The sequence below is a fragment of the Adiantum capillus-veneris genome, chromosome 14 (assembly GCF_014529385.1).
Source record: "Adiantum capillus-veneris isolate H3 chromosome 14, ASM1452938v2, whole genome shotgun sequence".
Classification (NCBI taxonomy): Eukaryota; Viridiplantae; Streptophyta; class Polypodiopsida; order Polypodiales; family Pteridaceae; genus Adiantum; species Adiantum capillus-veneris.
The window spans coordinates 17,428,647-17,443,991 of NC_140944.1; the positions used below are offsets into that span (position 1 = coordinate 17,428,647).

General features: G+C 40.5%; 2 pseudogenes; one reads left to right on the plus strand and one right to left on the minus strand.

Annotated features, from left to right (window-relative positions):
- Positions 1–4,815: 4,815 nt before the first annotated feature.
- On the minus strand, positions 4,816–5,555 carry LOC147441986 (uncharacterized; annotated as a pseudogene).
- Positions 5,556–6,319: 764 nt separating this feature from the next.
- On the plus strand, positions 6,320–6,802 carry LOC147441987 (uncharacterized; annotated as a pseudogene).
- The last annotated feature ends 8,543 nt before the right edge of the window (positions 6,803–15,345 follow it).

Consider the following 15,345-nt stretch of genomic DNA (forward strand, 5'->3'; position numbering starts at 1 on the left):
AATTTTCAAAAACCCTAAAATTTTGTAGAAGACGAACTCATCAGAATCGTCATGATTCATGCTTTAATGTCCCCACGATTAATGATATTCTAATTGTAATGAATTAATAATGATGATTTGTGCCTGAACGCCTGTGCCTGCTCTTTTGGATTTTTAATGTATTTTCTATGCCTGCATGCGGCCGAAGTTTTAATTATTGAGTATTCTTTAATTTGCATCTCTGCCTTGGCGAATTAAACAGTGGTTCGGTCACTGCGCCCTCGTGCCCTTTTGTATACATTTTGAGTTTAGTTATGTTAAAACACAAGAAGTTTTGGACAAATTCTCACAATAATTCCCACATTATGACTTACCTCAACATCATGAGCTTTTGTGAGGGAGGCACGACATACCTAGTTAGGTACCATTGGGGTAGGGGACCGGCATCCCCCCTTCGGTTGGGGGGGGAGGGGGTCTTGCCCCCAATCGTACCTAACTAGGTATGCCGTGCCTCTTTCACAGAAGCTCATGATGTTATGCATTGTATGAAAAACACTGAAAAGGCTCCCTTTTCCTACATGAGAAACTTTCTTAATCTTCTTGTGAAACGCAAAGGGATTATTTTAACTAGAACTTTTCTTTTCCAACCAAACATTCATTAAGGTGTAGTACTGAGCAAATCTCCATTAGTTGGCAGTAAAATTTGTAGGTGTTAACGCCATATTCTCAGGTAGATCTATACGCTAGTTACCAAGGGCCAGGGATCTATTGCGTTTAGTACTGCGTATATTTCCGTAGTTACTCCCGTTTCCCACTTTTATTACCGATCCTGCTTTGGTGATAAAACATTCAAAGTTGGCTATTTCTCTATGATTTTCGGTGGCAAAAAGTAAAGAACACGATTGAAAATTTCAAAAAAATAGAATAATAATGACAAATATGGCCGACATCTTTGCCGCAGCATGGGCACTACTTTCTTGGGATTTCCATATGTCCACAAGAGCGATCCCCATGACATCCATCATGTTCTCAATTTGACCTCACAAATTGAGGCAGCTGCTTCGTCTCGTTAAAGCAAAACATAAACTAGATTGTTTTACAAGTGAACCCCCTCGTCTTCTACCAACACCATCTAAGCGGGGAAATGGATTACTTTGTGTTGGACCAGATAGCCCATCCTTCAACAAGGCGTCCTCACCTTGAATGTATTCCTGGTGCTATTTGCTCAGGTACCCCTTTGGCCAGAGCTCACATTTTTCAACTTTCATCATGATAGAGTCAAGTTCGTCCACATTTTACAAGATGGTAGCATGTCATGTTAGTTTCTTCAAGCTATATGTTGCCATCAGGTAGGAGCTCCGTATTTGTGTCAATGGAGTTCCGAGCCTTTACAAGTTGGGCTCAACATTGACCACCTTGTGAGGAATTATCTTCACAAGCTCTCTTACTTTGCCTTTGCACACTTTCAAGACTGACATGATACCCAATTGAAAGAGGGAGAGAAATTATAATCTCCATTATCGACTCTAACATTATCACGGAATGATTTAGAGACAAAATCTACAAATTTGAGTGTTTTTTTTTCATTTTCTTAAAAAATTACCAAGCATAAATTTGTTATTTTTCATTAAAATTTTGTATTAAAATTGCAAGATATCTTATCATTAAATTAATTAGAGCCACTTGATTAACATAAAATTTCATTCTTGACAAAAAAATAGAGAGAGAGAGAGAGAGAGAGAGAGAGAGAGAGACACTACAACAAGAAAAGGTGTCATCGACGCAGATATCAACGCCCCGCGTCGATATCTACGTCCCTGTGAAACTGTCACTATTTGCGTCGATATCTGCGTGGAAAGGCTTTATTTGCGACGCAGATATGGACGCAGTTATAGACGCAGATAGCGACGCAGATATGGACGACCATAACAGAAAAAAAATTCTTGGACAGAGGGCAGGTAACCTGGCCTGTGCCCAGTGAAAAGATGGACACAGCCACCACACCCAGAGTTCCTGCCCTCTGCCCAAGAAAGTGAGCAGCACCAAAATCAACCGTGCTCCCGCAAAATTTTCGGCAGAGTTCCCATCATTTTTACATAAACTTTTGAAAAAAAAATATCATGTATACGCCTCCTACATGCTATCCATGTAGGATCTCACATGAGATTTAAGGCCAATGACCATAACGAACCATAACCATAACTTAAAAGCGTAACCATCACTACTAGCCAAGGGGGTGGTTAGCGACGGTTGTAGCGACGGATAAACGTCGCTTAAGCAAGATTCAGATGCGTCGCTAGAGACGTCGCTACTGTAAGTCGCATATGCCACGACCATAGCATGGCTTTTTGCATCGACTTATCGTCGCTTATGCATCGGTTGTAGCAGTGGCATGTAGCATCGCTATTGGCATCGCCTTTTGATGCTTATGCCACGCTTGTAGCATCGAATAAAGCATCGATTATTGATGCTTATGCCACGCTTGTAGCATTGACGCATCGTCTCTTATGGGACGTCTCATTTTTTGTTAAAAAATGTGCGTTGCAAGCAGCAGTTCAGGAACATTAAGAAAAAAATGACCATTTTTTATAGCCGCGAGCTTGTAACAGCTCGCGCTGCTATCTTAGCCTGCTCTCTATCTATCTCCAGCTTTCTCTCTCTCTTTTTTTGTTTGTTTAGCTAGTAGTGCTCTCTCTATCTCTCTCTCTGTCTCTGTCTCTTCTTGTTTAGCTAGTAGTGCTCTCTCTATCTCTCTCTCTCTCTCTGTCTCTTCTTGTTTAGCTAGTAGTGCTCTCTCTCTCTCTCTCTCTCTCTCTCTCTCTCTCTCTCTCTCTCTCTCTCTCTCTCTCTCTCTCTCTCTCTCTCTCTCTCTCTCTTTGACATACACATACATACACACGCTCGCTTTCTTGCGTTCGTGATTGCTTACGGAGTTTTTATTATTTGCGAAAGTTGATTGAATCAGTGCGCAAGAATTTCAGATAACTACTTCAACGGCAAGGATGAATTCTGGTAAACACACATATCCCACTCTTGTTGCTTTGTTATTTGATGCTCGACTAGATTTGGATATTAGAATGCGTAGCGTAGAATCCAACACTTATGAAGAAACTAGAGAATCATAAGCATGTTAAAAATAGATCATACCATAAAAACAACGCTTCTGGACTTAAAAAAGATGGACATCTATTAGGGCTTGCAGAAGCACCCCCCTCGCGGATGGGCACGTTTGCATACTATGGAGCTCGCCAATCGACGAAGGTTGTGAGCTCTCAGCGAGTTGTATCCCTTGGCCACACGGTGCATTGATCAATAAATTAACAAAAAAACAAAGAAAACTTTTTAGTGTTAGATTTAGTACTTGGTACTTGGTGGTTTGGTACATGGTACATAGAATTTGATGCGCCACGTATGTTCTGACTCCTGGTACTTGGTACGTAATATGTATTTTGATTTGGTACGTATAATTTGATACCTGATAGTTCAAACTCGATACTTTGGTACTTTGTACTTAGTACTCGACTTTGTATGTGATACATAGAATCTGATAAGTATCGTATTTTCTCAAATCTCTGCAGAAACTATGGAAATCAAAAGCTTGTTAATATTAGAGTGTGACATAGAAAAATATTCGTAAACTTAAAAAATGACCCATCGACCAGCCACGTTTTGTTTTCCCAATGTAAAAACGAATAAACTACGGTGCTAATTTTTGGTGCACTTTTGAAGTACATGGATCAATAAATTAACAAAAAACAAAAGAAAACATTTTAGTGTTAGATTTGGTACTTGGTACTTTGTGGTTTGGTACATGGTACGTAGAATTTGATAAGCCACGTATGTTCTGATATCTGGTACTTGGTACGTAGCATATATTCTGATTTGGTATGTAGAATTTGATACCTCATAGTTCAGACCCGATACTTTGGTACTTTGTACTTGGTACCCGACTTTGTACATGATACATAGAATCTGATAAGTATCGTATATTCTCATATCTGTGCAGAAGCTATGGAAATCAAAAGCTTGTTAATATTAGAGTGTGACATAGAAAAATATTTGTAAACTTGAAAAATGACTCATCGACCAGCCACATTTTGTTTTTCTTAATGTAAAAACAAATAAACTACGTTTCAACACTAGTTTGGTACCAAAACAGGACACTTAGGTGTCCCTTTTTGAAAAAATTATATTAAATGCTACTTGCATTAGACAATGCATTTAAAAAAACCCTCTTAATGTGATCAAACATATCAACTAGGAGATCTTTTAAAAATATAATCTTGCATTTTGGAAGCTATCATGGTCAAGAATTACACTCATCAAGTGGACCCTTGTAAGACTACCGGTTGATGTTTTCAAAACATTGACTTTACAAGCTAAAATAAAAATGAATAGACCTTGTAGAAAATAATGACAAAAGTTTGATATTGACATTTTGAGACAACACATTAAAATCCTCAAACTTTGCACGTAGATCAACTAGAATTGTTAAAAGACATGGTATGGACACAGTTGGGGCACCTAGAACCTTGGTTTCAATGTGCTTGTATAGGACTTAAAATTTTCAAGAGATTTTGCACGACAAAAAAATCAAGATTGGGTTCAAGCAACAAGATTTAATTTAGTTAGGGATCCAAAAAAATATCCACTCTCGTGGTTTTTACATATAGAACAAGTGTCTCATCTCCATCAGCTCATATACAAAACGAGTCTCATCAGCACATATACAGAACGTGTCTCATCAGTGCATATATAAAACAAATATCTACTCTCATCAGCCACATATAGAAAACAAGTCTCATCTCCATCCTCAAATATACAACAAACAAATCCCTAGTCTCTATCACTATATGAGCCGTGCTCACTACCAGAACAATCACTAGCATCCGTGTGGTGACCAACAATGTCATCTCCATCAGCATCACCCGTGGCACTACGACTATGGATATCTCAAACCACGTCCCTAGGTCTGTCATCACTGACCGGATCGCCGCTCCTCTCAGCCTCTCGGCGTCGCTCCTCTGCCTCCTGTCGAGCCACCTCTGCTGGATCGGCCTCGCCATGTTGCTCCTGTATTAGTAGTGAAATCAAATAGCAACATATTACAATGTGCATGAAAACAAAGTACAAAATAAACAATCATACTCACAAGTGGATCTGGCCTGTCAGAAAGTGTCGTGCACAAAGCCCGGTAGCCGTAGTACGTAGCGTACTCTATCTCCTGCATCGTAGGTGGACAACCATAGTCTTTGGTCTGCAATAAGACATAACCAAAGACTTGTTGTAAAATTCATTCGCTAATATTAGCTTTGAAAGTTCAAATTTGAAGGGTCTATACTCACAAATGTGGCCACGAATCCGTTTCGTCCCATCTGGCCTAGTCTAGATGTGTGACCACTAGCCACTCTCTTTCGTGCTGCCTCCTATGTAGATTTGATTATATAAAATAACATACATTAGAGAATCGTATAATAGATAAGTTTCTAATAATTCTAGTATATGTTGGCAAAAACACACACCTTCTACTAAGGAAAAGTGATACGTAAGCTCATCTCCTTGCGGTAGTTCTGCATGTCTCCATGCAAATAGACGCCTTTCTCTTGTTTGTCTCCACCAAACAGTAGCGTCTGCTTATTTTTTCATTAGAATAAGCATTAGAGTATACTGTAAGACTTGTTAGATTTCAACATTATGTTACTTTTATTGAGTTCTTATTTTGTTCATTTGATAAATGTCTCTTGTTTTTATGTTAAATGCAAATTAGATTCGGATCGGTCAGAGGGTACACCGCCACCCCCAACTACTCGTGATCGGGATGCAAATGAACCCGTTTATGATGATTTGTACTACGAAGAGTCTATTATATGTTTGTGCACTCGTTGTTGTGGCACATATCGGAGACCTAGACGGGAGTGTTTTTCACATCAAATGACTTATGGTACTTTTGAGCGAGCACCACCTCCTGAGGAGCGACATCGACCTATGGTATGTGACTGATCTCTCTTATTTTCATATTGAAATTTTATTAACAAAAAATTGATATGTAATAGAACCTATTATATATGTAGGTTCCTTCACCTGATGAGGAGGATGACTTCACTATTAGTGGTGCGCATGTCCCTCGCACACGACACGGATAAGTCATTTATCAGTTGCAGCTCGAGGTTTCTCGGCAGCCTCTACCTCTTGATTTGGACGCTGAGACGAGTGGAGATCACCTCTTGCCTACTCATTGCAAGCTCTAGTACAGACGTACGATCGAAGGCGATACGGAGGATGGCAGGGAGGATCACTTCCTTTAGATGGAGTTGTTTTTAGCTTTTGGGGCAATCGCTACATGATTGCTCCGTCCACCATCAGTGGAGCAGGACGAGGTCTCTTTATTGCACAGGATTTGCATGTTCCCCCTCATTCAGAGGTCACCCTTATGTCTTTTTGTTGACCTATATATGGATGGGGTCCATGGCATCGGCTTGCTCGTTACATCCAGAGCATGAGCACATATGGTTTATGTCTCAATGCAGCCTCTCTTTCTGATAGAGGGATTATACATGCAGAAGGACAAAGACTCTATGTTGATGGAAGACCTTACTCTCAAGGAAACATAGCAGGTTTAATCAACAGTAGTCGAGGGATGAGTGCAAGAACCAATTGCACATTTGTGGAGGGTGAGAATAGTCATGAACCAGGACATATGAGTAGGGTTGTACCACGATATATTGTTGTCAATGCTATCAGACCATTACTGGCTGGTGATGAATTGTTAGTAAACTATGGATGGCGTAGACCTCCGCGAGCACCCTTAACGAATTATGATTAAAAACTTCATTGTATACAAATTATTAATGTTATTTTGGACTCTTATATCCTAATTTTACACTTTAATTTACATCTTGTTTCTTTTATCTCGGATTTATTGTGATGATCGTCTTGTCTGTTATTTTAATGTTTGTACATGTGTAACAAAGTGCAATTTCAATTATAAGGAAAAGTGCTACTTATATGTGTGTGCCTGTCTAAACATGCTAATGATACAATCTTATTTGCCTATGCAGATTCCGGATTATGACATTGATAATGTCGCAAACCAAAATCCACATGACGTATCTCACATGTCTATAGAGTGCATGAGGATCCTATGCAGAAGTGATCCTCACACGTATGCAAGACTTAAAGAACAATATTCAAAGGATTTTAATGGATGGGCTGATATCTTTGATAATGACGATGGCATGGCTGATTTTATTGAGGATTGGTATCAAAATGATAGTACAAATATTCATAAAAATGAGAAATATCTTCGAGAAGAAGCTCTAAAGCATATCTACACAGGAAGCCAGCTAACACGACTAAGTGCAAGCTTACTTATACTTAATCTTAAGAATCGTTTTGGATGGAGTAATATATCTACTTCAGCACTATTGAAGTATGTACTTTTGTGATTTTTATTGATCATAGTTTTTGTTCAACTTGCAGACTACTCTCTCAGAAGTTCTTGCCGACAAGCAATATCCTTCCTACATCACATGATGAGGTGAAAAGAAGGATAAGTAGTCTTGGACTTGACTATTCTTCTATACATGCATGTCCCAATGATTGCATTTTATACAGAGGTGAGTACAAGGACAATATGTCGTGTCCAAAATGTCAAACGTCTCGTTATAAACAGAAGAAAGGTAAGGTCCTTAGAAAGGTGTTGAGACATTTTCCCCTCGCTCCACGTATAAAACATATGTTTCAAAGTCCCGAACTACCTAAGCTTATGATATGGGGAGTAGAGCACAAGAGCAAAGATGGAGTAATGCGAATTCCAATGGATAGTCCTACATTTGAGCATATTGAAACGCTATGGCCAGATTTTACAAAAGAACCACGCAATTTAAAGATGGGTGTAGCATTGGGTGGTGTGAATCCATTTTCTATGAAATCAAGTAAATGGTCTACATGGCCGGTGGTAGTTATCAATTATAACCTACCCCCATATCTCAGCATCAAGAAAGAACATTTAATGCTCTCACTCTTGATTCCCGGAAAACGACAAGTTAAAGACTTGAATGTTTATTTAGCTCCTCTTATCGATGATCTTCAAGAATTGTGGAGAGGGATTGATGTCGTTGATATGTCTAGAAGCATTGATCAGAGAAAATTTACTTTTCGTGGAATTTTAGCATGGACTATCCACAATTTTCCAGGATATGGATTTTGCTCAGGTAAATGCACTTTCATATATAAATTATCTCATATGCTAGGATATTTAATGCGCTAATCACCTTCATTATTTTTCTCATGTAGGGATATGTACGAAGGGCTATAAAGCTTGTCCTGTTTGTGGTGATTGGTTAAAATCGATTTATAGCAAAAATCTCAACAAAAATATATATCTTCGACATAGACGATTTTTACCTGAAGATCATCATCTATGAAACAGAAAGCAAGCCATACATTTTAATGGTTTGGTAGAAGATGGACGGGATCTACTCGAAGACGATCTCTGGTTCTGGTTCTGGTTCATCAAGATCAGCCATAGTCTGGGCTGTCTTGGTATACATAGAGAAAGCCTGTCAACCAATGTTAGCTGATGTATAGTGCGAACCCGGAACTTGATACAATGATTCCCGAGTATCTTTGGCAATCCTATAACAAATCACTCAACTTGCTCAGGACTTAAGAGTAACATTCCGAAACGAAGTCATCGGCAACTGTGCCTTCCAAAACTTTGATATGTATTATTCCATAGTCGAGCAACCAAGATATGAAAGTGTACTCCAAGTTGCTATCACATCTGCTTCAAAAGCCACAGTCATAAAGATAGCTGCAAATGTTCTCTTGAAATCCACCCAAGTCCTCGGCTGAATGCGGTTGTTCATAAGGCCATTCCACCATGACTGCGTATCGTCCTTCAGAAAAGTAGTGACTTTGCGAAGTTTGGAAGCCTCTGCAAAATTCTCACCATTAAAGGCGTTGTTGAACTAGTGGATAAAGGCTAAGGCCTTTACCTCATCCATCCCACCATGGAAAGTATTAAACTTGACTGACTGGCCACCTTCCTTGTAATCTTTTGCTGGTCCCACAGGAGTAAGGTCGTCGGGGATTGGAGCAGCAAAAGTCCTCGTCCCTCCAATGTATCCACCATGCTCTTGGCCTGCTCCCAAAGTGCCATCATGTGATGGTATTCCTCCCACAAAACTAGGTAGAGTTCTAAAATCATATGCGTATCTACCAAGTCAGCCTCCTCCGTTCACTTCGAGTCTATGCTTTAATGGATTCCAAGAGACAACGTTCAAAGCACACACACTCCTCAAGAATTTTACATGCTTTCTTGAGTGCACCACATTTGGCATATATGTCAAAGAGACAGATAACGGCTTTGATCAATCTTTTAAATTAATATCTCCACCTGGACGTACGACAATGGACTAGTCTACCTCCTTGGCGCCTTTCCTTGTGGGCTAGAATCTGCTCAGGGTGTAATACTTTGTCGAGCTCATCAACCTCGGGTTGTGGACTGTACTCGGGTTGATTCTTGCAATTCTCCCATGAACTGTCGAAGAAGACTCACATGGAAAGCATTATGAATCTTCCACGAGGCACGCTCGCCTTCTCAAATCGAAGCAAAACCGAATCACCTTCTCTGAAGTGCAATCGGCATCTATGCTTCTCTTGAGCTTTTTGACTGGCTCATCAGATTGATCATGTATAATCTTGTGATTTTTGATGCTCTGTTGCTGAGGCAAGAGCCTCCCTATACAGGAACAGGTGAAGTTAATTACCTCGCCAAACAGGTACAAAAATTAGCATTGTTTGGTTGTTTCTTTTGAGCTATTTGGGGGATGTTTTGTGCTCGGAATCATGCCAGAATCAAGGGGCACATGGCCCAAGGTATAGAGAACAGTACAGGGACACTAGAGAGGTGAAAACAGGTCAAAAACAGGCCATAACTAGAAAATACAGCATCCTGAAATTACCATTTTTGGATTGTTTTGCAATCGTATGGATGCTTGGAACATTGGAAACAGTGCCCAATTGTCAAGAGTTCACTTTTGGGAAGCGTTGGGACTGGAAACAGGTGAAAAACCAATTCTAGAGAGCTGTAGTTGCTCTTCTTGAGTTGGAATTAGAGGGTTTTTGTCGAAGCAAGTGAGTTCTTGGTTGGGAACTTGTTTGGGACCAGTTTCGAGTTGTTATGCTGCCAAAAATTGGTCTATACAGGTCAATAGGGTGGTGCATGACTCTCTGTCATAACCTTCTGTCGAAGAAGTCGATAAACGCAAAGCTTTCCATGAAACATCAGAAAAGGAATCAAGATGTTCGCCATGAACAAGAGCGTCATAGGGCTCAACAAAATCCGCATCTGTATTGTAATGATCTTGCATCTCATCCAACTCGGTCGCTACATGTGGGCGCCTAGACAAGGTATTTTCTACCATGTTCTCCTTGCCCACAACATGCACAAGCTGAAAATGAAACATAGACAAGAAGTTGGCCCATGACAAATGCTTCTCACAAAGCTTCGCCTAAGTGAGAAAATATCGCAATGACTGATGATCAGTCTGCATAGTAAAATCCGCTCCAAGAAGATAGTGCTTCCATGACTCTAGAGCATGGATAACGGCAAGCAACTCCTTCGCATAAATTTGCATAAGCTGCTTTGGCCCTCTCAATACCCTGCTCTCATAGTCAATAACATGTCCATCTTGCATAAGCGCAACACCAATACTACTGCCACATGCATCACACTGCCCCTGAAAAGACTTTCTCGAGTCCGGCAAAATAAGGACTGGCTCTGTAGTAAGCTTCTCTTTCAAAAGCTTGGATGCTTGCTGTTGTCTTTGGAAAGCCCTGCAGATCGTCGATGTAGAGCGAATTGATGGAAGCCCCTCCACCAAGAAATGCCTAGCCACGTGCTTTAACATCGCATAGCTAAGGTGGCCAAACCTAGCATACCAAAGGGTAGATGAAACCGCGCCCTGTGAGAGTAGAGCCTTGAGGTTGAATAACCAGCCATCACGCTCCCCTCTAGCAAGAATTGGACCTGTAGCACCATCTGTAATAATCACCTTACCATCCCCAAAAGTGACAAAAGCTCCCAAGGTGTCCAAGGAGGAAACCGAGAGAAGGTTGAAGGCTAAGTCGGGGACGAAAAGCGCATCAACCGCACTATACTTGGGGTCTACTGAAGAGCGGAAGATTGGAATCCTCCCAATCCCAGCCTGGAATCGAGTGATAATCACCCAAGGTAATGTACTGATCTGATGAAGAGGTAACCGAACTGAACCACTCCCGCATGGGAGTCATGTGAGTGGTCCCACCACTATCCACAATCCAAGCACCGGACTGTGAATAGGTCAAGGCAGGGTCCTGTGAGGCAATCAAAGAGACTCCAACACTCACCTTTACCAAAGGAAGGAAGTGCTTCAAAGCTATGGAAATCAGTATAGAATGCAAGCAATAGCGCTAGAGGCTATTCAAGAAGCTGCAGAGGCCCACATCATTTCAGTGTTGGAAGATACCAACCTATGTGCCATTCATGCAAAGCGGTGACAATACAGCCAAAAGATATGCAGCTTGCACGACGATTGCGACGAGACTTCAAGCATTAGCCGAAGTTACCCCTCTTTTTGTATTGCACACCTTATCTTTGTAATGATTTGACTTTCCAATGACAATATGATCAACGGTTGTGTCTACTCTGTCTATTATCTTTGTAATTTCAAGTTCTGTATGTAATTGTAGTCAATTTCAGTAAATTTGTGCATTTTAAGTAACCTTAGGGGTAGATAAGCCTACAAGGGGCAGAAAAAGGCCTGGCCACAACGGCGCGCAAATGGCCCATCCAAAACTGATGGATGGGCCATTTGCACGCCCTTGTGGCCAGGCCTTTTTCTGCCCCTTGTAGGCTTATCTACCCCCAAGGGTACTTAAAATAACCAAATTTACTAAAACCGATTGGTTTTGCATCAATATTTTATATGGATCCTTATGGAACCTTTTTTTGGTCATTTCAAGCTTTGAATTCCTTATAGGATATCAAAACAAATAACATATTGGGAAACCAAGTGTCCAATGTAATTTGACTTTTTTGTGCAAGGGTGTAGTAGGTAGAACTAAAGCAAGTGATAGTTTGCTGGAAACTTCATTTCATAATTGATTTGAGGCTTTTCTAGTGTCCTTGAGTGTGAACATATACTGGAATTTCCATAAAAAGGTTGCATTTAAATGAATGATGCAAAACCAATCCATTGCAATAAATTTGTGCTTTTTAAGTACCCTAGGGGGTAGATTGGCCTATAAGGGGCAAAAAAATGCTTGGCCACAAGGCGCGCAAATGGCCCATCCAAAACTGATGGATGGGCCATTTGCGCGCCCTTGTGGCCAGGCATTTTTTGCCCCTTATAGGCTAATCTAACCCCCTAGGGTACTTAAAAATCACAATTATACTCAAATTGACTGCAATTACATACCTTGAAATAACAAAGTCAAAAAACAATTCATATCACCAATTGAAACAATTTTCAAGATTGACAAATCAGATTGAAAAGAATTTGCAATATAGAGAGACAATTTCAAATATTTTTTATTCCTTCTAGCACGGTGATTTTACATCATGTATCTGAGGAGTTCAGAATTTTTTTGACCATTTCCTGGCACCTATTTTGCGCGTAAGGCAACTCCCCAGTCAAGAGGGACTGCGCTATGGCATTTGGGTCAGTTGAGCCAATGGAAGCATGTATCCCTATCTGGGCAAGCACTTTACCACGAAAGCCAGTGCCAAACGCTGTGCATACAAGGGATCTACGCACTAGGAACACTTGATGCGCAGTTTGAGCAATGGTACTCAAACACAAAAACTTGCTCAAAGCTTTTAACGACCAAGTCATAAAATGGGCTTGGGGAGTAAATTCATTATGGATAATGGCCACATCGCCAGGGGGGAGTTGTCCGAGGTAGTGCGCAAGGGAAGCTTGAGGTCCAAAGCCCGTCCGCTTGCCACCCGTCCTTGCAGCAAAATCATCAACCTCCACAACATCCTGTCATAAACCGATGAAAGTTGAGAAAAAAGACAACGAAGGATAAAATAGTAACATGAAAATTAGGATACAGTTTACCTCCTGCTCCTTGTCATCCTCCTCCCTGTTGCCCTTTGCATCCAAGTCAATGGTCCCATGCACCACAGATACAAGCTTTGGATCATCAGATGGGAGGTTGCATAATGGCATAGGCATCCTAGCAGCCTCAACATTGGCTTGCGTGGCTTGGAAATCTTCATCAGCCATGTGCAACTGCTCTGCTGCCAAGACCTCCGCACATACAACTGGAATAGTGTCAGCAACAGAGTCCCCATCTGGCAAGAGCTTGCTTTCTAGGGCATCTGGCATATTGTCTAACACTAGGTTGGTAATGGGACACTTTTATGTCCTGGGACACTTTTATGTCCTGTTAAGTGACCATTTTCCTTGAATTATGTCAAGAGTTTCAAAATGGATTTTGGTGTGCTATCTATCTAGAAAGTTGTCTCATGAGCTAAAAAAAACTCGACATTTTTTTGGAATATCAATTCCATCTTTAACCTTGTCCTTGCACAACATTTCACAAACTAAACTGTGTGAAAAAACGGGTCCTGTTTTTGGCTTTTTTCAACTTTTTGCAACTATACCACTCTAGAATTCATGTTTGTGAGGTCTATAATGCTAGAGAACTATACTTAGTAGTCCTCAACATGTCCTGATGCTTCTAGGGAGAAATAAATGTTAAAGTTGTAAGTTATGACCAAATTACAAAAATTGTCAAATCCTGTTTTTTAGCCAATTTTAGCTCTTCTATGATTTTTTTGGTGGCTTTCATGATATCCAAATGCAGTTTTGATTTTCTATGTCGCATATTGTAACATAAAGCTAATATTCCTTGAGTTTTGGGGCACCTAATACCCTATTTTGCATAGTAGACAACGATGATTGATTTTTTCAATTATAGAAGAAAACGAAACATTCTAGTATATCAAGTATTGCTTTTTCAATATTGTTAGTTTCTTGTGACAACTACATGCATTTTGTAGGTAGTAACCATATCTAGTCATAAGGATCAAATTTGGCTAGATATTGAATAGTTTCTATGGGATTCTACAACTCATAATGTTGAACCCTGATTTTTCATGTTTGCTGTATTTAGCACTTCATCTTTGTCCCCAAGATTCCCCTTGGTAAGAGATGTAATATTCTTTTGACATGCTCCATGGCTCCTTATGAACCTAAAGAACAATAGGGAACTAAGAAAACATGCATATATTATTTGTATTGAGCGTGGCTATAGAAACTTTGATGATAGGTTTGCAGAATGGTAAAAATTCAACTTTTTTGTACCTATTTCTTTTGGCAAAACAAAAAATAGTGAGTGAGAAGCAATCATATGTTCTGGTCACCAACCCATTGAAGTTAACTAGGGAATTTATCTCAAGTCCTACAAAAATCCCTAATCTTATTTTTATGCAACAAAACGTAAGAAATGACTGTTTTGATGAAAATGTACTGGTCCATCAACTTTGGAGGCTTGGTGTGACCAAAAGATGAGAAATTTTACAAGTTTCTTATTTTTTACATGTGTAGTAGGCCTTGAACTATAACCTCATGAAAGGATTTTACAAAATGAATGGATCTGCTATGGTTTTGGAGGTTTTTTTCAAAACCCTGAAAGGACATTTTTTATGTCCTGTTAGGTTACCAACCTAGTGCTAAGGGACATTTGCTGCTGTTGCATAGCACGCTCAAGCATTCATCCATGCACAAGCCAAATGCTTTTTCCAAATCAAGCAGGAACACAAACTCCTCCCCATCCACTAACAATGAGGAGAAGCGGCTAATTTCTACCTCTGGGATGGCCACATCCGTCAGTGGTAGTGGCACTGGAGTGTCACTAGGGCCAGCCGCAACTATGGATTTCTCAACCACTTCCTCAAGACCCCTAGGGTACTCGAGCTGGTGTGCTTTTCCTTCCGCTGCAGGGTTCATGGGGATAACCTGCTGCTCCTTGGTGTCCTTGATAAAGGACCCAACTTGAAGGTGTGGTAAGCGGAGCTCCTCCAAATCAGGTTCCTCGCTCACCAAGAAGATAAATGTTGCAAGCCGAGAAAGGTACTCCACCCCCAACTTGCGCTTCTTGAGCGCTGACACCCCAGGGGCTTGCTCGTCCAAGTAATGGCCTGCATTGGTTGCAATTTCTTGGAATCGTTGCAACCGCTTGGCGAATGGGCGATCACCTTTGTGTATATAGCGCAAAAGATCGCAAGGCACCCAGATCCCTGCATGTGGGGGGATAGATACAGAATATTTTATGATGTGCTCCTCCATGAACGTAGAAATCTCCTCAAAT